Below are 23,957 nucleotides of genomic sequence, written 5' to 3'. Positions count from 1 at the left end.
ACATTACACACTTCACCTTTCTACAAAGGAAAAAGGACCGCAAGCTGTCTAAAATCCTACCTGCCACATGGGGCCACGATAGAATTGTGGTACCCCTAACTCACCCAGCAATATCGTCAATTTATCCAGCGACACACTCAACCCGGCAGAAGTCTGTCCTATTCTGGGGACTCTCTTTTTGCCCCACCACCCGCACGAACATGATACAGATCTGTGGTGATCTGGAAGCCTACTTTCACCATCTCCGACTCAAAGAATACTTTCAAGATAACACTGAACAGTGCACTGATACACAGATACCCTCCCATCAACAACACAAGAAGAACTCCACATGGACCTATACATAGAATAGACCTATACATAGAAACAACCCTGACATTATAATCAAAGAGGCTGATAAAGGAGTTGCTGTTGTCATCATGAACAGGTCTGACTACCAAAAGGAGGCTGCCAGACAACTCTCCAATACCAAACTCTACAGGCCACTTTCCTCAAATCCCACTGAGGAATATACTAAGAAACTGCACCATCTACTCAGGACACTCCCTAAACTAACACAGGAACAAATCAACACACCATTAGAGCCCCGACCGGGTTTCTTCTATCTACTACCAAAATCCACAAGCCTGGAAATCCTGGATGCCCCATCGTCTCTGGAATTGGCACGCTCACTGAAGAACTATCCGGACATGTGGACTCTCTACTCAGACCCTGCACCACCAGCACTCCCAGCTATCTCCGTGACACCACTGATTTCCTGAGAAAACTACAGTGCATTGGTGATCTTCCAGAAAACACCATCCTAGCCACCATGGATGTGGAGGCTCTCTACACAAACATCCCACACACAGATGGAATACAAGCTGTCAGGAACAGTATCCCTGATGATGACACAGCACAACTGATTGCTGAACTCTGTGACTTTATCCTCACGCACAATTCTTTCAAATTTGGTGACACTATATACCTCCAGACCAGTGGCACCGCTATGGGCACCCGCATGGCCCCACGATATGCCAACATTTTTATGGCTGACCTGGAACAACGCTTCCTCAGCTCTCGTCCACTCACGCCCCTTCTCTACCTAAGCTACATTGATGACATCTTCATCATCTGGACCCATGGAAAGGAGACTCTGGAAGAATTCCACCACGATTTCAACAGCTTCCACCCTACCATCAACCTCAGCCTGGACCAATCTACACGGGAGGTCCACTTCCTAGATACCACAGTACAAATAAGTGACGGTCACATTAACACCACCCTGTACCGAAAACCCACCGACCGCTATGCCTACCTTCATGCCTCCAGCTTCCATCCCGGACATACCACAGGATCCACTATCTACAGCCAAGCACTGAGTGTGACGATGCGGTTCTGGCAGAACCCAACTGAGAGTGCCAACTCAGGACAAATTGCTCAAACAGGGCAGTTACAGCCCAAGACTGGGTTTTTTTCCATCTCTAAGGCAAACCAAACCAGCCAGACTAAGAGGACTTCGATCTCACTCCACTGGCTAACCGCAAGTCTCACAAGCAATCTCCTAGACACTCCAGTTTCTCAGTATTACCACCAGTGCCACTCGTTATGGGGACAAATGGTTATGAAAACCAATACCCAAGTAAAAGAAAAAAGGTTCTCCTGATCCCAAAGGACCAAGCCCCAGACCCAGGTCAATATACAAATCAGATCTTACCCACAATCACGCTGTTGCCAATCCTTTAGAATCTAAAATCTAAAGGTTTATTCATAAAAGGAAAAAGATAGAGATGAGAGCTAGAATTGGTTAAATGGAATCAATTACATACAGTAATTGCAAAGTTCTTGGTTCAGGCTTGCAGCAGCGATAGAATAAACTGCAGGTTCAAATCAATTCTCTGGAATACATCCCCCGCTGGGATGGGTCCTCAGTCCTTTGTTCAAAGCTTCAGCTTGTAGCAAAGTTCCTCCAGAGGTATGAAGCAGGATTGAAGACCCAATGGAGATGAGGCATCAGCCTTATATAGTCCTTTCCAGGTGTAAGAACACCTCTTTGTTCTTATTGTGGAAAATTACAGCAAAATGGAGCCTGGAGTCACATGGGCCAGTCCCTGCATACTTTGCTGAGTCTGAAGGCCTTCTCTCAATGGGTCCATTGTATAGCTGATGGTCCTTAATGGGCCATCAAGCAGGCTAGGCAGAGCTAATCCCAGCTTCTCTGGGATGTCACCCAGAAGCATAGCATAAGTTTGCCATACAGACAGTATAGAGCCAATATTCATAACTTCAACTACAAAACTGATACACACATATAGACAGCATAATCATAGCCAGTAAACCATAACCTTGTCTTAGACACCCCATTTGACCCACTTTATACAAGATTTGGTGCCACTACAGGACCTTGGTTGCAACAATGATCTATATGGTCCCAGTTTATGTCAATAACGTCACACTGAGGTACAACTGCATTTGCTCCAACACCTACAAGATCTTCACCAAGGATTCTCAAAACTACGATACCCACAGGAGAAAATGAGGAAACAAATCAACAGAGCCAGACGTGTACCCAGACGCCTCCTGCTGCAAGACAAGCCCAAGAAAGAAGCCAACAGAACTCTACTGGCCATCACCTACAGTCCTCTGCTTAAACCTCTCCAACCCGCCAACCTTAAGCATATTATTGGCTGTGGCGTCTGAAAGTTCCTGAGGAAGATGGCATTCACCTGAAATAAGAGAAATGGAAATAGAATATTAGAGACAGCTGAACAATCCCCATTTTACCTCTCGCATTTGCTTTTATTGTCCATGTTAATATACCCTCAACTTCACCAGCCAGCTGGATCTACATGACTCTTCAAAAGGATAAAATACAGAGCCGCCTTCCCCACAGTGAATCAGAAGAAGCAAGCAAAGAACTGTGGGTAGAGAAGAGTAGACTCCAGTATATCCCAAAGTGTTTAGTAGAGCGAACTCCACTGATTTGCATGTCTAGCTAATCTGTATTGTTCTGGAGAAGGTTGCAGGAGACAATGCCAAGGAACTGTGGAAAACTAGATCCTGTTCCCAATCTCATAAGCATGAATAATTAGAGTCGCTGCTAATGATTGTGTTTGACAAGGGAGAGGAACTAGGCAAGGGCAGGAGAACTAGTGACTCCAGGCTTTTTAAGGCCTTGGCTACACTTACCCGGTAGTTCGGCGGCGAGCGATCGAACTTCTGGGTTCGACTTATCGCGTCTTGTCTGGACGCGATAAGTCGAACCCGGAAGTGCTCGCCGTCGACTGCGGTACTCCAGCTCGGCGAGAGGAGCTGAATAACGTAGCTGAAGTTGCGTACCTTAGTTCGAATTAGGGGGTTAGTGTAGACCTGGCCTAAGAGTAAAATTCATTTAATATTGCAGATAACTGAGTCTGTGATAAAGGAAACAAAGCCCTCACGCTCACACAACAGAGAAGGAACAAGATAGCATGATACAGGGTAAAGATGAAATGTGGGGGAGGGATAGCTCAGTGGTTTGAGCATTGGCCTGCTAAACCCAGGGTTGTGAGTTTAATCCTTGAGGGGGCCAATTAGGGATCAGGGGCAAAATCAGTACTTGGGCCTTCTAGTGAAGGCAGCGGGCTGGACTCAATGACTTTTCAAGGTCCCTTCCAGTTCTAGGAGATAGGTATATCTCCATATTATACTTGCTAGGGGAATTCATATGACCCACATTTTTCTGTGCCCCTGCACAGAAAAATGCAAATAAAATCTACCAGGGGACACGGCCTCTTCCCCAGCAGCGTGTCTGTTCTAGCATGCATGGAGCAACCTCAGAGAGAGGGGCGGGGGGCTGGGCATGCATGCCTGCATGATCGCAGGGGGTGGGTATGTGGTATGTGTGTGAACAATCGAGAGAGAGAGAGAGAGAGAGAGAGAGAGACTCTGTCCCTCTCCCTTGCTACAACAGCTGACTGGTGTGGAAGGGTAGGGCTTTTTATTCTACACAAGGCAGTCTAGAGGCACAAATGTAATAGTCCTGCCTGAGTTAATTGATTCATTCTCTGAGGCATTAGCAGCCTGACAATGTAGTTAGTAACATCGTTAAAGTTGCTGTTGTTGGTTAATTGATCTCATTCTCTGAAGCAGAAATGTAGCAGCCTGACTGTTACAGTGAATGTTGTTAATGTTGCTATTGTTAGTTAACTCTTCCCTTTCTCAGTCAATTTCCCCAGGAGCAGAAAACCTGTACAAGTTTTAAGGCCCCTACATTGCCAGAGTGATGGAAAGGAGCCTTATTATAAATGACAGTAAGGGAATCCTCAGCTAGGCAGATCTATGTGCTTTCTCACTTTATTTCTGTGCCAAAGTGGCACAATGGGGTTAGAATACAGCTCAGGATTTATTTTACTTACCCATTAAAAAAAAAAGACCTTTGAGGGCAAATAAAACATTTACCAAAGAGTCAATAAAATGTCAGGACAATCAGAACCAAGAACTTCCCAAAGTACCCAGCCAGGTCCAGGACAATGATTACCAAAACTGTATGACTTTCATGTGTGAAAGTCTCAACAATTTAAAATGACAGTCTACTTTGTGTGTGTGTGTGTGTGTGTGTGTGCTGTTTTGTGTTCTGTAATGTAATTTAAATGAAAGGATATTAGTTACCAAGTGTTTGTAACTTAACTTTCATGTGCTTAGGAAATGCTGAATAGTTATTGTGATGTTTCTGTATTGTAGTTTAAGTAAATTACCAAAACAGTTGAATCTGATGTGATTATATTGCATTATTTTGACAAATAAAGGATGCAGAATTTTGATTTTGATTTTTTTTTTTTTTTTGGCACAGAATTCCCCCGGGGTAAAGGATATTGACTTTTGAAGGAGATGCTAAAATGAGAAGCTGTGACCAAGTTGTGTCATAGACCAGGCAGTGCCCTGAGTGATTCAGAAGCTGGTGCTTCCTTAAAATGCCTGCAAGGTGTGATCATCCAACAGTTCCCCTTTCAGGAAGATGATTGCCATATTACACGCCTCCAGCCTACTCCCTACACTGAGGTATCACCCTGTGTGGTGTTTGAGGAGGGAGGAACTGAAGAGAGACTCAGTATTTGCTGGGCAGAAGATGGCCCACTCTTCAGTTGATCTGCCTGAGACTGTGAAGTTGGAGATGAAGAAGATCTCTGTCTCAAGGAAAAAGAAGCACAAACAGTTCCATCAGCACAATCCCATTTTGCCACCTCTCCGTAAGGTCTGTATCAATCTGCTGCATTGTAAGCTCTTTTGGGCAGACATTGTATGCTGCTCTTTAAAGCTCTGATGACATGATATAAATTGGAAAGTAAAGAATCATTCTTTCTTGATGTAAATGCTAAGATGAGAAGCAATAGTTGGGGGAAGATGTCGGTCGGCCAGTGTCCTGAGGAATTTGGTGCCTCCTTAGAATGCCTGGAGCAACATAATCATCTTGTATTTACGTTTTCAGGTAGATGGCAACTCTATTCCATGCTTTACCCTGAGCCTTTACTGACCCCTCCCCGCACAAAAGAAAGATGTACCCGCACAGTAGATCTCCTGTACTCACTGAATGGAAGAGAGTCTGCTCTAAATTAAATAGTAGTAAACTCCTTTGCCAAAGCAGTAACTGAGGCTTGGTCTACACTGGGGGGGATCGATCTAAGTTACGCAACTTCAGCTACGTGACTAATGTAGCTGAAGTCAACGTACTTAGACCTACTCACCGCATGTCTTCACTGCGGTGAGTCGGCTGCTGCCGCTCCACTGTTGACTCTGCCTGTTCTTGTCGCGGTGTCAGAGTACAGGAGTCGATGGGAGAGCACTAGGGGGTCGATTTATCGCATCTAGACTAGATGTGATAAATCGACCCCTGCTGGATCGATCACTGCCCACTGATCCGACAGGTACTGTAAACATACCCCGAGTCTTTGAATCACTCTGCAAATATGTTAAGACTTTCCCCTTCCACTGAAGTGCAGTGACAGGGGAGAATAGGACAATCACTAACTAGATAGAAGCAGGATGAAGTCAGGATTACGGGAAAGGTGTATTTGCATTGCAAGAGAATGTTAACGTGAGGAGGAATGGTTAGAGCTGGTTGTTGGTCAGAAAATGCCCAGGGTGAGAGAGAATGTAGTTCTTCCTTACAATGACTGCCGAGAATATATTGTTATGTGTTTATCTTTTTAGAAATGTGGTAACCATATTGTCTACACCCAAAGCCCAGCACAAACTTGGACATGCACCCTCCCCAATATACATACAGATAAAGAAGTGAAGAAATCCCAATACTCACTCAGGGTTAGAGAGTCCAGTCTGTTTGAGGAAATTTTCATAAATCCCCCAGAACTGAGCCTTGGGGCGTACAGGGGCAGGCAAGGGAGAGTCACTGATCAAGTGACGCCATGCTGGAGTATTCACCCTAAAATAACATGAATGGAAAGGAAATAGGAGTATCAGGAAAGGAATTCTCTCCTGTATCTCCTGCCTCCTCATATACCATAATTTACATTAATAACACTGAATGATCCCAGGGCCTGGTAAAATCAGTGTATTTGTATTGCAAGAGAATGTTAACGTGAGGAGGAATGGTTGGAGCTGGTTGTTGGTCAGAAAATGCCCAGGGTGAGAGAGAATGTAGTTCTTCCTTACAATGACTGCAGAGAATATATTGTTATGTGTTTATCTTCTTAGAAATGTGGTAACCATATTGTCTACACCCAAAGCCCTGCACAAACTTGGACATGCACCCTCCCCAATATACATACAGATAAAGAAGTGAAGAAATCCCAATACTCACTCAGAGGTAGAGGGTCCAGTCTGTTTGAAGAAACTTTCATAAATCCCACAGAACTGAGCCTCGGGGCGTACAGGGGCAGGCAAGGGAGAGTCACTGATCATATTCATACTAAAATAACATGAATGGAAAGGAAATAGGAGTATCAGGAAAGTAATTCTCTTCTGTATCTCCTGCCTCCTCATATACCATAATTTACATTAATAACACGGAATGATCCCATGGCCTGGTAAAATCAATGTTAATGTGACTTTCTTCCATCCTCTAATAAAATCTCTATTGTTTCATCAACAGAAATTTCAAATCAATTTGGGGAACTGGGCTCCCGCAGACTCCTAAATTCTCATATCAGCTAAATGGGCAAGAGAGAGGAAAAGCAGTGAGCCCCATGACTCCCTAATCCCTATATGGCCATCAGCTGTTTTATCTCACCAGCCATTCTTCTTGGTCTTGGTCACTACCAAAGGAGAAAATAAACTCCATTGAATCAGGGATGGAGTGCTCCATTACTCACGGGCAATGGATTTTCGGGAATAATCTCTTTACAAGTGATTGAGATCTTTGGAGGAGCTCTCAGTTGCCCCGTCCCCAAACTACATTGTAGAAATACCTTTGTAAGTACATTGTCTTCTTAGTAGAGCTGTTCCTCACCCCCTGCCTACCCTATAGTCCCAGTGAAATACAGAGAGCAAAGTTGAGATCACACTAAACATGTGACTGGTGCATTTTCTGTTCCTAATTCCCTTCTTTTCTCACTCTTGAGAGCATCATAAACTAGAAAAATGGGTCCCAAGCTCCAGATGTGGGCATTCCCAGACTTTGCCGGGGTCCAGGCAGGACACACACCCCTGGCGAAGGAAGAGTTTTTTGAACAGTGCTGCATCCATATTTTCAGAAAGATGGGAGCCCTGTTCCATACATGTACCTGAAACCCTGCAGCCCCCAAAGTACTCTAACCTAGGGCAAGGAGTATGCTGATTGCCAGAATTACCTGATCAAGGATGGATCTGTCTTTTTAAAAGGTGAGGAGGCTTCATTCGGAAAGACAAAGTAGGTTAGGGGCCAAAACATAGCTGCCAATTTGGTGTGGATCCTTGGTCTGGCACTTGATGGAACGTTCATCCTAAATTAAATGGAAACAACAAAATGTTAGGAATGGGTAGGGCACTGGGAGGTGTCTATCGATTTAAGGTTGGAATACACAGTCTGTTTATTATTCTGTTCCTCTGTGTAAAATGACAGACAATATCCCAATGAGTTCCTAATAAGAGTATTTTACCAATAACCAAAGCAATTTATGAACTGTGGGTTTAAGGAATGCTGTGAACAGTAGAGGAGCTAAAGGATTGCTGACTCCAGCATTGAGCAGGAAACCTGATTTAAAAGGGTGGCTTAATGAGTTTTTGAGGCACCTAAAACTATTATTTTAGGAAGGGATCTCTGAGAGGAACCCAGACATTTAACCACTCAACTGTTAGGGGGTTCAGAAGGAGACATGCAACACTATACACTAAGCAGAGCTACCTGCAGGATTATGTGTCAAGCTGTCAGTGGCCTACATGGTATTCTGAGGCTTTTTGGCTACACTATGTGGCTCAAAGTCAGACCTTTTCCCCTGTCACTCCCCCCCCCCCCACTCCCCTCCACACACACTCTGTCACTCTGTACAGTGTGTACAATGTAAAACTTTTTTTATCTTCTTACCAAGAATCCACCTTTGACCTTAGGTACTCCATCCTCCACGAATGGGTTCTGAGATCTTAACTGAATAAAAATAGAGAAATGTATATTAGACATTAGGGAAATCTTCCATGCATTTAAAGAGAGATGATCGGGCAATGGGAGTATCTTGTCTTCTGAAAGTGACCAGTGCCAGGTGCTTCAGAAGGAATGAACATTACTGGGCAATTTCAAGTGTTGTACAGTCCCAGCTTCTAGCACTAGAGGTTTAGGATACCTGGAGACTGGGGATTGAGTCTCTGACCAACTTGACTAATAGCGACTGATGGATCTGTCCTCCATGAATTTATCTACTTCTTTTTTGAACCCAGTTATACTTTTGGTCTTCACAACATCCCTTGGCAATGAATTCCACAGGTTGACTATGCATTGTGTGAAGAAGTACTTCATTTTGTTTTAACTCTACTGCCTCTTAATTTCATTGGGTGACCCCTTTTTCTTGTGTTATGTGAGAGGTAAATAGTACTTCCCTACTTTGATAGGTGGATAGAGAGATGTTGTGGTGATTGGTGCTCTCTCTCTCTCTCTCTCTCTCTCTCTCTCTCTCTCTCTATATATATATATATATATATATATATATATATTTAGGATCACTGGCTAGACAAAGGATTATTATTGACTTGTGAAGATAGGACTGTTTTTCAGGTTGGTACTCATCTCATTAATGATAGGGCAAAGGAATTAATTAAACAATGAGGTGATCTCTGCAGTTGAAGATGGCCTTAAAACTGTTCCCATATCTCATACAATATCCCTCTGTTTAAGAGACTGATTAAGTCCTATTTAGGTTAAGATTCTTTCAGGCTTTTCTTTGTTAGCTTTGTTTTCATTTGGAATCCTCTAGGTTCAAAGTTACAGGAATAATCTATCTAATGCCCACTGAGAACTAGGCTGAAACCCCGGTGGCCCCACAACTCCATTCATAAAAAAACTCACACAGTTCTATTATATTGGGTACATGGAAAAACTCACTTACTTCTGAGGTCTGAATGCCAAATCTTGTATGTACCAAAAACTCAAAATTGCTACAGTATAGCACGGCACCAACTGTCTCTCTCTGAGGCCAAGTTGAGCACTGACTGTTGTTCATTGCCTCAATAGCTTTGCTTGGGCTAGAGGATGTCACAATGAAGGCTGTGGTGCAATTGCCATGACAACCAGGTGTTAACTCACAAAAGGGGGTGATGTAGTGGCTGTTATATATGTGTGCATCCTGCCTGCCCCTGCCCTGCCCATTTGTTTATGACTATGTGCCCTCTCTAGAGACTAGCCCAAAAAGATAAATAAAAGCTTCAAGTTTAGGGAGAACTGGTGGTAATTCTCTTTGTGCTCAAGTGACAGAGGCCTATTTTTGGAGCTGAAGATCCCGAGTTCTGTTTCCCATGTTTGGCTAACAGCCGGCATCTCTGGTGTCTGTCTGCAGTCAGCCCTGGTTCAGTAAAAGTAGTCCATCACAGAAGGTGTAGTTCATCACATGACAGGTAGCTAGAGAGAGGAGGATAGAACAGGCGAATCAGGAGATCTGGGTTCTTTTTATGGTTCTGCTTTGACTGACTGTGACTTGTAGAAATTGCTTAACATCTGTGCCCCAGGGACTGACTCCAGAGAATATTTTGTAGGGATATTAAAGATGGTACTAACAGTGATTCCCCCAAGTGACAGTGACCCCCTCATAATTTGTCCCGCACACTTTGAAATCCAACAGTTTCACCCAGTACAAAAATGTCTTGGGTCTTCTGTTAAAACTTGTAAGCTACTGTCTGTAGAAACCATTGATTATATCTAGGGTGACCAGATCACCCAAGTCAAATATCGGGACGTGGGGGGTGGGGGGAGGGTGATGCGGGCAGGGGCGTGGCGGGGGGCGTGGCAAAAACAAAAACAAAAAAACAACCCTTCCTCCACAAGCGCTGGAGGGAGGCCCAGGCTACTATCCCGCGGCGGCCCCGGAGTGGGGGCAGCAGGCCCCAGCCCCCCCCCCGCCCGCTGGTGTCCCGCAGGGGAACGAACGGGGCTGTCCCTTCCCCCACTGCCATGTGCTGCTCCTGCCCTATGCCTTGGAGCTGCTCCCAGAGACTCCTGTTTGCTGTGCGGGGAGGGGAGTAAGGGGGGCTAATGTCAGGGTGTCCCCCTCCCCCCTGCTGCTGCACCCCGCTTACCCCTTCTCCATGTAGAGCAGGGAGGGGACACCGGCGGAGAGAGACAGAGAGTGCTTGGGGCAGCAGCTGCTGTCTCAACTTCCTGATCCACTTCAAAAGACAATGCACTTAAGAGTGGGTCAGCTTCCTGAACGGGGCAGTGTGCATCTCTCTCTCTCTCTCCCACAAACAAGGTGTGTGTCTGTCTCTGTCTGCTGTGCTGTCTCCCCTCCCTCCTGTTCGTGCTGCCTTGTGTGAGAGGCTACATTAACAACAATGTGTTAACCCTTGAGGGCTCAGCCGAGTGCTAGTTTAGGGTTACCATCCGTCCGGGTTTCCTCGGACATATGTGACTTTTTCAGCTGTAAATGGCCGTCCGGGGGGATTTCTAATAAAGTAGAAATGTCCGGGATTTCCCCCTTCCCCTCATGCAGAGTGCGGCGCGGCTGATTGGACGGCTGGGCCTGATTGAAAGCCGCTCGCAGCCACTGGGGCCTCTAGCAGCCAGAGTCCCTCCCCCGCGCCCGCTCCCTCCTCCCCCGCAGAGCAGCGCCCCAGTGTTTGGCTGCACGTGGAGCTTGCAGCTCTCCCTCGTCCTGGGGGGGGGGGGGCAGGCAAGGGACAGGGAACGGGGGGGTTAGATTGGTCGGGGGTTTGGGGGGGCTGTCAGGAGAAGGGGGTGTAGAGAGCGGTTGAGGCAGGCAAGGGACAGGGAACGGGGGGTTAGATTGGTCGGGGGTTCGGGGGGCTGTCAGGAGAAGGGGGTGTAGAGAGCGGTTGGGGCAGGCAAGGGACAGGGAACAGGGGGGTTAGATTGGTTGGGGGTTTGGGGGGGCTGTCAGGAGAAGGGGGTGTAGAGAGCGGTTGGGGCAGGCAAGGGACAGGGAACGGTGGCGGTTAGATTGGTCGGAGGTTCTGGGGGGGCTGTCAGGAGAAGGGGGTGTAGAGAGCGGTTGGGGCAGGCAAGGGACAGGGAACGGGGGGGTTAGTTTGGTCGGGGGTTCTGGGAGGGCTGTCGGGAGAAGTGGGTGTAGAGAGCATTTGTGGCAGTCGGGGGACAGAGAACGGGGGGGTAGATTGGTCGGGGGTTCTGGGGGGGCTGTCGGGAGAAGGTGTAGAGAGCGGTTTGGGCAGTCAGGGGACAGGGAGCAGGGAGACTTAGATAGGGGGTGGGGTCCTGGGGGAAGTTAGGGTGGGGGGGGTGTCTCAGGAGAGTGCAGTCAGGGGACAGGTAGGGGGTAGGGGAATTCCGAGGGGGGCGGGAAGTGGGAGGGGGCGGGGCTAGGCGGCACCCCGTGTCCTCTTTTTGGATTGTTGAAATATGGTAACCCTATTGGTGAGGGACTTGTTCTTCCACTGAAAGGAACTAGAGTTATAGCAAAGAACTTTCATACTGCAATACTACATTCTACTTGTCTAACCACTTCCAACTGGGGAACTCCAATCACTTCGCACGCCCTAATGAATTATGGCTCAGAACATCCCATGGCAGGCAAGGCCCAGATTTTCAGGAGTGTTTTGCTGGTCCTTCAAGCAGTTAACCACATGCCTTGATTGTCTATAGGACTGGAACCTAATGTCAGATGCTTCCTGCATGGGGTGCCCAATTTGAGACACTTTAGGGTGTGATTTCAAGACATATCAAGCACTTACACTGGATGGGAGCTATAGTGAGCAGCACCTCTGTAAGTCAGGGCCAAGATGTCAGGTTCCATACCCCAAAACGGAAGCATTCAAAGTCAGTGGCTCCTTTTGAAAACTGGGCTGCCTGCCTGCCCGTATCCTGACAAATGAAGTAAGACAGGATGATGTAAAATTGTGCATTTGTCTAGGAATGCCTCCAAAGGGTGGGCTTCTGTATAAAATGGCAGTGATTGTACTTGCTTGTTTATCATAGTTAAGCTGTTCTTGCACCTTTTTAGCTTAGTGAAGAAAACTTATTTAACCAAGCACATGGATTGAACTAGCATACAAATCCCTGTTCTATTTCTGAGGCCTTTTCTTACCTGATGACTTGCCCCAATTGTAGCCATCAGCATAAATGAAACATAGAGACATATGATTGGAAGGGACCTCCTTGGTCACGGGGGTCAGTCCCTGCTATTCCAGACAACCCTGTCATATACCCCATTCATAAATATATCAAGCTCTACTTTAAAACTACCTAGGTTTTGCACTAGAGTAACCCCTAGTGTGAACAGTCAAAGCCACCGTTTGCTCAAGTACAACCTTCTTCTGCTTGACACCAGGTTAAATTCCACCAATGCAAATGGCAGTCTTTCTTGTCTACTCTTGGAGTTTGCACTGGCGCAGCTGGACTGTTTACTCAACCCCAGTTGCTTATCCTCAAGTAGAGACAGTCTTAATGCATCCAAACACCCACTCAACACAGCCCTGGCCTCCAAATATTGAGGACAAACTAAGGTCTGGCCTGCTCCCTTGTGTATGGAATTCTTTCTTACAGAGTGCATTGAAAAGTCTGAAAGTGAGACTTGCAGCTCTTTCCATGCAGAAAATCACTACAGGGAAGGCGAATGTATTTTTGCTAATAGACCGCAACAATGTTATGTAAGTTATGATCAACATCTATAGCTGAGGCCCCTTAAATTTACAGCCCTATTAGAATACCTTAACTGTCTTAAATATATTAAAGAAGAGTTAATCAACTAGTGTTGTGCTATTTTGGCAATCCAATAGTGTGTAATAAGATTCAGGGAATGCATGACAAGCCTTTCAAAGCTGATAGCTCTGTTACCTCTTCTTCTAAAGAAAGTTTTGACTAAAATAACAGTTTATCTTTTACAAGAGCTTTGAACATCTCTTTTTATTATGCATTCAAAACAGTGCAGTTTTCCTTTAATCCAGCCCTGCAGGAAGCACTCTCCAGTCAAACAATACCAAAAGCACTGGTGCTAACTCACCCCCTTCCCATTCATTAACCTCAGCCAGGTGTTAATTTCAGTGTTAATATAATTGAGGGTGTGATCCAAAACCCACTGAAAGCCATGAAACTCCTTTGATTTACTTCAGTGTGTTCTGAATTAGATAACAGGTAATAGATTTAAAAAATAATTAAGTGGCTATTATGAGGTAGCCAGCATTGAGATTTTTACTCTAAAGAAATCTAATATGATTTAATAGAAATGTTTCCACACACAAATACAAAAAATTCAGAGAATGCATGTGTTTTTAATGTAAACGGTCCTTTGCAATGTTTATAACCCTAACAATTTTGAGTTGCAAGAGAACCAGAGAATGAAATTGACTGAAAACAAGGAAAATTAACTGATTGATTATTTTCTAGATAAATGCAACATGTAAAGAGCATACCCTTGAAAAGTAAATTAGATTTTTAAAACCCTCTTACTTTCAGCAATCAAAGATGTAACACGGGGAGAAGTCAACATTTTTAATTACTTCTTAGCTGACAGTGGTTTCTAATATTACTTTCAGGTATAGCAAGATACAGAGGTGGATTACATACCAAAACCACCTTCAAAATAAACCTTTGAAAATGGTTTTAAGATCTTGTCACTGAGCTCTTGATTTGACACCTCCCCCACCACCAGCTTTAAAAACAAAACAAAAAACTGAATTGGGATCAAACTTGGATGTTATATTTATTTTTAAATATCCACACCCGAATACAATCTTCAGAGCCTGATCCTGCAAAGAGAACTGCAGGGGATGGCCACCCTACACCTGAGGTGAAAGACCTACTCCACTGAAGTCAATAGCAAAACACACATCAATGGGGCCAAGATCTCACCCTTTGGCTTCAGTGGGTTCCAGGTGGGTGTGAGTTCTTTTTTCAGGACTGGAGAATCATATCTAAAATTAATATGCTATTTAGCACTTCCCCCTCTAGTCCCTTTGTTTTGCTCTTGTTTCATTTTGTTCCCCCTCTCTCATTTTCTATTAAGAGTAAATGGATTGAATGTCTGTTTAAAAAGGATTATAGGGTGGAGGATCAAGAGAAGCCTGGCCAGGGCTGTACATTACCTGACCCCACAACATAATTTTGGGAAGGGCTATTGGCAAGGTTATAAGAGATACAACCATTGCTTCCAAAAGCGGGCAATGTTTTATATTATCTTAAAATGAATAATTATTCCTGTTTCTAGCATTAGCATAGTTCAGCTTAACTGAAACTTCTGTAGCATGTATTCATGATTAATATTATCACTTTCCCCTGCGACTCAGTCTATACTGGCATATAGAAGCCCAGTAATTCACCACCATGTTCACTGGTGTAACAGCAAGACTGGTGGTAGCAAAGGTCTACTTCTCTACTAGAAGCACTAGTTAAGGCATTTTACCACCAAGTCATATAAGTCTATTCTGTCAATTTAAGAATTATACTGTGACGTTGTGCAGTCTATATGGTTTTATAAAAACTTGATAATAAGTCAATATAATGTAACTGAGATAGTTTTAGAGAAAATACGGTAATAAGTGAATGTAAGTAACTGGGATATGCCTCATGCAAAAGGTCTCTTGTAAGGTATCATTACAAAGCTTATAATCTACTGAGTGTGATCATCTGATTTGTATAAATGTACCACTCTTGTATCTAAAACTAGAAATATAAAATGTAACTCTGAGGGCCTATTGTAATTGTGTAAAGTGTGGACCATTAATGATGGTTTGGAATCTTGATGACTCCCATTGTCTTCAGCTGGCTAAAGAAGGAGCCTCTCCACCCCCCCCAGGATACTTGAAGGAGACTGAAACAAAGGACAGTAACTACAGGGGGTGTGAGTGATTGCTGGACCCAGGCTAAAAGGAGATTAGCCTGTAAAAGGGAGCATTCTGGAACTGGTGAGGAAATTATCTGTATTCAGTTTGTTTAGGCATAGATCTGCGCATTTTGTTTTATTTTGCTTGTGACTTACTTTGTTCTGTCTGTTACTACTTTGAGCCACTTAAATCCTACTGTCTGTATTTAATAAAATCACTTTCTATTTAGTAATTTACTCAGAGTATGTATTAATACCTGGGGGAGCAAACAACTGTGCATATCTCTCTATCAGTGTTATAGAGGGCGAACAATTTATGAGTTTGCCCTGCATAAACTTTATGCAGGGTAAAACAGATTTATCTGGGTTTAGACCCCATTGGGAGTTGGGCATCTGAGTGCTAAAGACAAGCGCACTACTGCGAGCTGTTTTTGGGTAAACTTGCAGCTTTGGGACAAGTGATTCAGACCCTGGGTCTGTGTCTGGAGCCAGACGGGAGTGTCTGGCTCAGCAAGACAGGGTGCTGGAGTCCTGAGCTGGCAGGGAAAACAGAAGCAGGGGTAGTCTTTGCACATCGGGTGGCAGCTCCCAAGGGGGTTTCTGTGACCCAACCCGTCACATATACCTCTGTCTGAATCTTATAACCTATTGTTAAAGAAATTATTCAAACTGAAAGAGATGAGAAAATGGGGAGGGAGGGTGTTGTTTCCTTTGTACATTTGGTAGACAACACCTAATAGAATGAAACTGACTCTTTCTCCTGTAGAAGCAGTTAGTGCCTGATCTTGCATCTGGGCGTGCTATTGAACCTGACTATATAGATGCAGGGGCCCACATTAATTGATCTGAGTGCAGAATTAGGCCTTAGACACTGTCCCCATTTTGCTTGTGTGAGTCTTTTATGGGGAAAGAAAAATATTTAGGGTGTACTTTTTAAATTTCCCTCTGAACAGAAGATTAGTGAGCTGCACAGTTACATGGAGTTGAGGTGAAAATCTCCTCAGAATTTGTCTGCAGTGGAGGCAGATTTGTGTTGGCTCCAGTAACATACAGTACATTAGCAGCAAAACAATTAAGCAGGCATTCCTTGAAAATATATTTTGATGCAGTGTTTAAGTAAGGTACATAGAACATGGCAAAATGGTTTACAGTTTTACTCACACACGCAGAGACGGTACGTAGCTTTTTCCACAATTTTCAACTTTTCCTTGTTTTTTTCCCCACAAGTTTCAACTATCCCTGCTCATCTGTGTAAATTCCATGCAGATCATTGGCTCGGTCCTCTTCCCATCTCTTATTTGGCATTAAGCTCTCCATGGAAAAGGCATCACCTCTGTAACAATAGACTTAGAATCATAGAATCATAGAATATCAGAGTTGGAAGGGACCTCAAGAGGTCATCTAGTCCAACCCCCTGCTCAAAGCAGGACCAATTCCCAGCTAAATCATCCCAGCCAGGGCTTTGTCAAGCCGGGCCTTAAAAACCTCCAAGGAAGGAGACTCCACCACCTCCCTAGGTAACGCATTCCAGTGTTTCACCACCCTCCTAGTGAAATAGTTTTTCCTGATATCCAACCTGGACTTCCCCCACCGCAACTTGAGACCATTGCTCCTTGTTCTGTCATCTGCCACCACTGAGAACAGCCGAGCTCCATCCTCTTTGGAACCCCCCTTCAGGTAGTTGAAGGCTGCTATCAAATCCCCCCTCATTCTTCTCTTCTGGAGACTAAACAATCCCAGTTCTCTCAGCCTCTCCTCATAAGTCATATGCTCCAGACCCCTAATCATTTTTGTTGCCCTCCGCTGGACTCTTTCCAATTTTTCCACATCCTTCTTGTAGTGTGGGGCCCAAAACTGGACACAGTATTCCAGATGAGGCCTCACCAATGTCGAATAAAGGGGAACGATCACGTTCCTCGATCTGCTGGCAATGCCCCTACTTATACAGCCCAAAATGCCGTTAGCCTTCTTGGCAACAAGAGCACACTGTTGACTCATATCCAGCTTCTCGTCCACTGTGACCCCTAGGTCCTTTTCAGCAGAACTGCTACCTAGCCATTCGGTCCCTAGTCTGTAGCAGTGCATGGGATTCTTCCGTCCTAAGTGCAGGACTCTGCACTTGTCCTTGTTGAACCTCATCAGGTTTTTTTCTGCCCAATCCTCTAATTTGTCTAGGTCCCTCTGTATCCGATCCCTACCCTCTAGTGTATCTACCACGCCTCCTAGTTTAGTGTCATCTGCAAACTTGCTGAGAGTGCAGTCCACACCATCCTCCAGATCATTAATAAAGATATTAAACAAAACCGGCCCCAGGACCGACCCTTGGGGCACTCCACTTGAAACCGGCTGCCAACTAGACATGGAGCCATTGATCACTACCCGTTGAGCCCGACGATCTAGCCAGCTTTCTATCCACCTTACAGTCCATTCATCCAGCCCATACTTCTTTAACTTGGTGGCAAGAATACTGTGGGAGACAGTATCAAAAGCTTTGCTAAAGTCAAGAAATAACACATCCACTGCTTTCCCCTCATCCACAGAGCCAGTTATCTCATCATTAGGTTAGTCAGGCACGACTTCCCCTTCGTGAATCCATGCTGACTGTTCCTGATCACTTTCCTTTCCTCTAAATGTTTCATAATTGATTCCTTGAGGACCTGCTCCATAATTTTTCCAGGGACTGAGGTGAGGCTGACTGGCCTGTAGTTCCCCGGATCCTCCTTCTTCCCTTTTTTTAAAGATGGGCACTACATTAGCCTTTTTCCAGTCATCTGGGACCTCCCCCGATCGCCATGAGTTTTCAAAAATAATGGCTAATGGCTCTGCAATCTCACCCGCCAACTCCTTTAGCACCCTCGGATGCAGCGCATCCGGCCCCATGGACTTGTGCACGTCCAGTTTTTCTAAATAGTCCCGAACCACTTCTTTCTCCACAGAGGGCTGGTCACCTTCTCCCCATGCTGTACTGCCCAGTGCAGCAATCTGGGAGCTGACCTTGTGCGTGAAGACAGAGGCAAAAAAATCATTGAGTACATTAGCTTTTTCCACATCCTCGGTCACTAGGTTGCCTCCCTCATTCAGTAAGGGGCCCACACTTTCCTTGATTTTCTTCTTGTTGCTAACATACCTGAAGAAACCCTTCTTGTTACTCTTAACATCTCTTGCTAACTGCAACTCCAAGTGTGATTTGGCCTTCCTGATTTCACTCCTGCACGCCTGAGCAATATTTTTATACTCCTCCCTGGTCATTTGTCCAATCTTCCACTTCTTATAAGCCTCTTTTTTGCGTTTAAGATCAGCAAGGATTTCACTGTTTAGCCAAGCTGGTCGCCTGCCATATTTACTATTCTTTCTACACATCGGGATGGTTTGTTCCTGCAACCTCAATAAGGATTCTTTAAAATACAGCCAGCTCTCCTGCACCCCTTTGCCCTTCATGTTATTCTCCCAGGGGATCCTGCCCATCTGTTCCCTGAGGGAGTCAAAGTCTGCTTTTCTGAAGTCCAGGGTCCATATTCTGCTGCTCTCCTTTCTTCCTTGTGTCAGGATCCTGAACTCGACCATCTCATGGTCACTGCCTCCCAGGTTCCCATCCACTTTTGCTTCCCCTATTAGTTCTTCCCTGTTTGTGAGCAGCAGGTCAAGAAAAGCTTTGCCCCTAGTTGGTTCCTCCAGCACTTGCACCAGGAAATTGTCCCCTACGCTTTCCAAAAATTTCCTGGATTGCCTGTGCACCGCTGTATTGCTCTCCCAGCAGATATCAGGGTGATTAAAGTCTCCCATGAGAACCAGGGCCTGCGATCTAGCAACTTCTGCTAGTTGCCAGAAGAAAGCCTCGTCCACCTCATCCCCCTGGTCTGGTGGTCTATAGCAGACTCCAACCACGACATCACCCTTGTTGCTCCCACTTCTCAACTTTATCCAGAGACACTCAGGTTTTTCTGCAGTATCATACCGGAGCTCTGAGCAGTCATACTCCTCTCTTACATACAATGCAACTCCCCCACCTTTTCTGCCCTGCCTGTCCTTCCTGAACAGTTTATAACCATCCATGACAGTACTCCAGTCATGTGAGTTATCCCACCAAGTCTCTGTTATTCCAATCACATCATAGTTCCCTGACTGTGCCAGGACTTCCAGTTCTCCCTGCTTGTTTCCCAGGCTTCTTGCATTTGTGTATAGGCACTTAAGATAACTCAATGATCGTCCCTCTTTCTCAGCATGAGACAGGAGTCCTCCCCTCTTGCGCTCTCCTGCTTGTGCTTCCTCCCAGGATCCCATTTCCCCACTTACCTCAGGGCTTTGGTCTCCTTCCCCCGGTGAACCTAGTTTAAAGCCCTCCTCACTAGGTTAGCCAGCCTGCTGGCGAAGATGCTCTTCCCTCTCTTCGTTAGGTGGAGCCCGTCTCTGCCTAGCACTCCTTCTTCTTGGAACACCATCCCATGGTCGAAGAATCCAAAGCCTTCTCTCCGACACCACCTGCGTAGCCATTCGTTGACTTCCACGATTCGACGGTCTCTACCCCGGCCTTTTCCTTGCACAGGGAGGATGGACGAGAACACCACTTGCGCCTCAAACTCCTTTATCCTTCTTCCCAGAGCCACGTAGTCTGCAGTGATCCGCTCAAGGTCATTCTTGGCAGTATCATTGGTGCCCACGTGGAGAAGCAGGAAGGGGTAGCGATCCGAGGGCTTGATGAGTCTCGGCAGTCTCTCCGTCACATCGTGTATCCTAGCTCCTGGCAAGCAGCAGACCTCTCGGTTTTCCCGGTCAGGGCGGCAGATAGATGTCTCAGTCCCCCTGAGGAGGGAGTCCCCGACCACCACCACCCTCCTCCTCCTCTTGGGAGTGGTGGTCGTGGAACCCGCATCCCTAGGACAGTGCATCTTTTGCCTTCCAATCGGTGGAGTCTCCTTCTGCTCCCTTCCCTCAGATGGGCCATCTAGTCCACTCTCCGCATTAGCACCTGTAGAGAGAACATGGAAACGATTGCTCACCTGTATCTCCATTGCTGGTGCATGGACGCTCCTCTTTCTTCTTCTGGAGGTCACATGCTGCCAAACCTCCTCACAATCCTTCTGTCCCTGCTGCGCCTGCTCTGAATCTTCAGAACATTGTGGCCGTAGAAGCATCTCCTGACGTCTGTCCAGGAAATCTTCATTTTCCCTTATGCAACGCAGAGTCGATACTTGTTTCTCCAGCCCTCGAACCTTCTCCTCCAATATGGAGACCAGCTTGCACTTTGTACAGACAAAGTCACTTCTGTCCTGCGGAAGAAAGACAAACATGGCACAACCTGTGCAGGTTACAACAGCTGATCGCTCACCTTCCATATCACCGTCCTCTTAGGAGCTTCCTCAACTGTTGCAGGAACTACTCGGAGAACCCTGCAGATGAAAGCCTCAGTGCGCTCTCCCCACGCGAACTCCCAGGCAAACTCCTGCTGTTAGCCTCTGCTGTTCGCCGCCTTGTGTGTGTATTCCTCCAATCTAATGGCTATTCTGTCAAAAGTCTTTCTACTGGAGATTTATATTTCTCTCTCTTATCTTGCCCCAGGTCATTCACAACCTGGAAGGATGTAGGATATAGTAGCCAAGTATCCTGCTATATCTAAGGTGAAGTTGTCACGTAATGGCTGCACTGGTTCCCCTTTGTGCTGGCTACCCAGAGTCACATCTATTATCTGTAGGAGACATGCAGTCACCCATAAAACACTTTGGAAAACATTTTATTTAGAGACCGTATTGCTTCAATATCATATTTCTTTCTCCTCCCTTGTTTTTTAACTCCGGGGGAAATAGGGTGTTTGCTAGGTAGAGGTCCTGCTCACTTCAAGTCATAATCACCTGTGATACTGCCATTAATTGCTCTGCATTTGATGATGTCACATCACAGACAGAATTATGACTCTCAACTCTTTCTATACATTTACCAAAGTTGCCAACACTGGTTCTACTCCAGTGGGAGCTCTAGGATAGATGGGGCATTTTGTATTTCTGTTGTTTGGGAGGAGGTTTTGTTGTTTTTGAGTTTTAAGACACTATATATTTCAGGCTTATTCTGAGCAGGGGTAGATGACATGGCTCTTAAAATGGCTGGCAGCAAATGACCCATCCACATGAGGGCTCGCCCAGTGTTGCCATGCTGATGTAGATGGAGATTAATGTGTGTAAAAGCTGGTCTGCGCACAGAATTTACCTTGTTTTAACCAAAGGGGTTTTAATCTGATTGGTTTGCACAAATTCAGTCCAATGTAGACACACTTATCAATTTAAAACTGATTATAACAACTTAGCTTGTGCCTGTAAAGCCTTGGCTGAACACAAAAGTTGTACCACTTTAATTATACCATTATAACTACGTCCACACTAGGGGTTGTAGTGGTTTGCCTACATTAGTAAGAAATTACATCCCTACTGATTGTAGCTCAAGCCTAACTTGTTTCAAATCCATCAACCCTACCCCCTGTGGACAGTTCAATTGATTTAAGACACTCAAACTGATTTATCTTAAGGGCTGGTCCACCCTTAATATCTTATTGAAAAGCTCCTCTTCAGATACAGCAAAAACTAGAGCAGAACAAGGCACCTTTATACTGATATAACTGCATTTCCGCTAGGGGAATGGTACTGTTTAACTCTCCTGGTAGAGTTAAAGCAGTACAACTTTTTAGTGTAGACAAGGTCTAAATTGAGTACAAACTGATTTAAACTAAGATGATTTAAGACACTCTTAAAACTGTGCAGAGATGCTCTTAAATCAGTTTATCATCTGCTCACTGCAGGAACTGACTCTAGTTCCTCACACCATATTCTGAAGCCCTTTGCCAACTCTAGAGAGTCAAGGACAATGGAGATTCCACCACTTCCTTTGGCAGGCTATTCCCTAATCTATTAGATCCTGAGGCTTTCCTGACATTCAGCTGGTTTTCTTTTTTCACTTTTCATCCTAGTTACATAAACCTCTTCTATCACCATCAATGATTATTTCCCCTTCTTGGCGTGAAATCCTGGGCCCATTGAAGTCTATATGGCAAAACGTCCATTGACTTCAATGGGGCCATGATTTCACCCTTGATATTGCACTAATAGTGATACATAGTGATGGTGACAAAGATTTACTACTCTTGGTGGTGGTTTAGCCAAGCTGCACATATCTAGCGGTTTTAATCTTTCTCCATACATCAGTCCCATCTATGTGTCTCTAACAGAATGTTGTCCAAAGTTTCTCTTGGGACCAAGGTGGTTCTCTGAGGACAGGTATAGGATCATGTGTACACACAGGTGTTTGAGGGTCCTGTGGCACCTTTGCATCTGAAGAAGTGAGGTTCTTACCCACCAAAGCTTATGCTCCCAATACTTCTGTTAGTCTCAAAGGTGCCACAGGACCCTCTGTTGCTTTTTACAGATTCAGACTAACACGGCTACCCCTCTGATACTTGACACAGGTGTTTGTATATTGGCTATGAATTAACTGAATGAATAGTAGGAGCTCGTTTTAAGGAGAGAAAAATAGTGGTGGTTGATGATACCTGAATGTGTGAAGACAAAACTACAGTGGAAAAAAAGTATCAAACACTAGGTAAAGATCAAAAGGTATCTGACTCAGAGTAGATCCCCATCCTGTTTTGAGAAGCCTCCACTCCTCCGTCCCTCCCCACCATTGTGGTCTGGAGCTACAAAGAGACACAGCAGTAATAAGGGGCCTCCGCGCTTATCATCAAATCTGCACCCAAAGGCGTGATTCACACATTCTCCACAGCCCGCCTCTCCCTTTTTATAATTCTCTCCTGGTCATCTGTGAGCCAGTAGAGGGCGCAATTACTCCGCTACCAGTGCGGAGGGACCAGGCGTGAGAAGCGTTTTTGCAGCCAAAGCCAGTAGTGGTGCAGTCCTGAGTCCCTGGCTACGAATTTTTGTTTCCTGCAGCGAACCAGAGGCCTCGGATTGTTTTTTCCTGCAAGCTCTGAGTGTAGCATTACACGTCACAATATTTTAACAAATTGGTCTGATAGCACTTTCCCCCTAATTGCTTCCCCGAGGTTTGTTTGTAAGTGCACAGGAGATAAAGGAAAGTTTGTTAAGAAGACGCAGGGGGAGCAGCTTAATCTGAGCAGCAGGGAAAGGACCGGGCTCGTCTGACCCTTTGAAGCCAGCTGCATTTTAAAATGGTGCAAATCACTCTCAAGTATTCGGTCTGTCTCTCCCTGGTTGGCTGTGAAAGGATCTCATGCCAACCAGGTTAATACGTAAGAGACAAAACAGGCGAGAAAAAGCGTAACTAGGGGACAACTCGGTGACCCTGTGAGACAGGGCGGGGTAGTGTGAAATAAATGGCATGTTGGAAATCCCAGGTGTCTGGAATAACTGGGCAGGAGCCGACAGCAGGCGGGGATTTTTGCGTGGTAGAGAAAGGAAAGAGTTAACGGTTTTCCCTCCCTCCCTTTACCTGGGAGATGAACCTGGCGGAGCCGCCCGTCTGCTGGGATAAGGGCCGGCTGAGCCTGGATCCATTTCCCTCTTTGCAATCTCCACGGAGAAAGCTTTGCACCTGAGTCTGTCATTT

At 45.4% G+C, this 23,957-nt stretch overlaps 1 long non-coding RNA gene across 1 annotated transcript in view; it reads right to left on the bottom strand.

The window, feature by feature from the left end:
• LOC135976856 (uncharacterized) overlaps nucleotides 1-10,827 on the bottom strand; it is a 35,766-nt gene extending 24,939 nt beyond the window's left edge. Inside the window, exons 1-5 of the long non-coding RNA XR_010594145.1 lie at nucleotides 10,675-10,827; nucleotides 9,492-10,000; nucleotides 8,480-8,539; nucleotides 7,767-7,898; nucleotides 6,779-6,886 (exon numbers count right to left, since the gene is read on the bottom strand). This is a non-coding gene — a long non-coding RNA (uncharacterized LOC135976856). The remainder of the gene's footprint in view (nucleotides 1-6,778; nucleotides 6,887-7,766; nucleotides 7,899-8,479; nucleotides 8,540-9,491; nucleotides 10,001-10,674) is intronic.
• Between the last annotated feature and the right edge of the window lie 13,130 nt (nucleotides 10,828-23,957).

This window comes from Chrysemys picta, chromosome 20, assembly GCF_011386835.1.
Source record: "Chrysemys picta bellii isolate R12L10 chromosome 20, ASM1138683v2, whole genome shotgun sequence".
NCBI lineage: Eukaryota > Metazoa > Chordata > Testudines > Emydidae > Chrysemys > Chrysemys picta.
Note: the sequence above shows the minus strand (reverse complement) of the source record. Positions and strands in the feature narration are given on the sequence as shown.